General features: G+C 37.4%; 1 pseudogene; it reads left to right on the top strand.

The window, feature by feature from the left end:
- Window positions 1-1,436: 1,436 nt before the first annotated feature.
- On the top strand, window positions 1,437-1,982 carry LOC115505425 (annotated as a pseudogene).
- Window positions 1,983-2,421: the final 439 nt, after the last annotated feature.

A 2,421-nucleotide genomic window follows, 5' to 3' on the forward strand; every position in this document is an offset into this window, starting at 1 on the left:
CACCCCTAGATATTGGTACTTTAGATAGTATAATGCATACGTGTTATTTGTTTATAGTTGACCAGTATCTTTTGAATGATGATGTAACATTTTGATAATTTCTCAAGTTACATCTATTGACTTCCCAAAGTAGAATTGAGCACTAAGTGAAACCAACGAGAAAAATTACTTCTGTTTTGATTCTTTTAAAGTAGGCTCCACACCCAATGTGGGGCCTAAGCTCATGACCCCAAGATCAAGTCACATGCTCTACTGACTGAGCCAGGCAGGTGCCCCAATGGTTTTTTTGTTTTGATTTTCTTTAAAGAAAAAATAATTGTAATTTCTTATAGCTCCTGCAGCCATATGCAAAGGATATGCATTGCCAAACTTTGGCCCATCGGATGGTATTGTATAGTCATTGTATTAGTTTGCCAGGCCTGCCATAACAAATTGCAAACCAAGAGGCTTCACACAACAAGAATTCATTATCTTCTGGGGTGCAGAAGCCTGAGATCAGGTGTTGGCAGATCTAACCTCCCATGAAACCGGCAGGACAATTCTTCATTGCCTCTTCCTAGCTTTTAATGGTTGCCAGAAATTCTTTGCGTTCAGCTGTATAATTCCAATCTGTTTTTATTTCTACATGACATTCTTCCTAGGTGTCTTTTTTCACATGACCATCTTCTTATAAGAACACTAGTCATATTGGATTAGGGCCAACCCTATTCTAGAATGATCTCATTCTAATTTAATTGATTACATCTACAGTGACCCCATTTTCAAATAAGTTATGGTCTCTGCTGTTCAGGGTTAGGACTTCAACATAACTTTTGTTTGTTTTTTTTGGCGGGGGATTGTGCATAATTCAAGCTATAACAAATAGCCAGCAAGGGAAGACTGAGTTTTACATTAAGACTTGTAACATATTCTCTATCATACAAAGTACATATTGCACTGAATTCCATCTGCCTACTGAATACATTCTATGCTACAACTTATCAGTAGCCTTTGCTCTTTTTTACTGGTGCTGTGGGTGCTACAAACAGATCTAGTGGTCACTTGTGATCATGCTGTCTCTCTCCAGTGTGCCTATGTTCTATCTACCTGGCATGTCATATCATTGCCACTTTTCCAAATTATACTTACTGTTAATAACTAGTGTATTCAGTATGCACTTTCTTAGTAGCCTCTAGCATGAAATAATTAACTCCTAAAATTTACAGGCATTTGTTATTTGCATAGCAAATTATATTTATTTAATGTCTTATACTGTTATTACTTAAACAGGTGTTATGCACACACTTTTTTATTCTAAAAGTGCCTGGCCCAATACCTTTTGTATAACCATTTTTCAATATTTTACTGATGTATCATTAAACAGTGGAGGCAAAATATTGCATTGAAGTATCCAGATAAGCTTTTTGGCCCCGGCTCTGGACATAGCAGCTGCTGAGATGTGGATGCCCAGGAAGAACTGAATTGCCATTTACGAACTCCTTTTCAAGGAGAGAGTGATGGTGGCCAGAAAGGATGCTCACATGCCTAAATACCTTGAGCTGGGAGACCAGAATGTGCCAAATCTTTACGTTATGAAGGCTTTACAGTGTCTCAAATAGCGAGGCTATGTAAAGGAACAGTTTGCCTGGAGACATTACTACTGATAGCTTCCCAGTGAGAGTATCCAGTGTCGCCATGATTACCTCCATCTGTCCCCTGAGATGGAGCCTGCCACTCTGTGCCATAGCTGTCCTGAGACTGGCAAGCCATGGCTCAAAGGTCTGGAGGGAGAGCTTACCTGTAAGACTCACATGAGGGGAAGCTGACAGAGACACCTACAGAGGAAGTGCTGTGCCCCCTGGTGCCTACAAGAAAGATGCGGCCTTGGCTGGGTCAGCAACTGAATTCAAGTTTAGAGGAAGATTTGGTCGTGTGTGCGGTCAGCCACCTCAGTAAATTTGGAGATTGTTTTGTGTTGAATAAATCTGTAGCCAGAAAAAAAAGTTAGAAATGTCAAGATAACTATTTCACTAGTTCATTTGGTACAGGTACATACTGGATAGGTAAATATAAGACTTAAAATTAGAGCGAAGACTCTTAAATTAGAATGCATTGTGTGTTTATAGACCAAAAAAGTCTGTTAGAAAAACTAGTGATAACATTTATTTAACTTGATTGTGTCTTTGCCATGCACATACTTGTTTATAGTATTGTAATTTGCTAACATAAAACTTCTGTGATGTTGAAATTGCTTTATTTAAGGGGCTAAATGAACAATGCTTTTAAAAAATCATTTTACTTGAGATATTATAAAATCCTACTTAAATACAAAATTGTAATAGTAAAAGGGATAAGTATTTTACAATTAGACCCAAATGTTAATATGACAAAGATTCAAATAATTCCATAACTGGAAAGATCTTTCATAATCTTTTAAAAATA

This window comes from Lynx canadensis, chromosome F1 (assembly GCF_007474595.2).
Source record: "Lynx canadensis isolate LIC74 chromosome F1, mLynCan4.pri.v2, whole genome shotgun sequence".
In the NCBI taxonomy this organism is placed as follows: Eukaryota; Metazoa; Chordata; class Mammalia; order Carnivora; family Felidae; genus Lynx; species Lynx canadensis.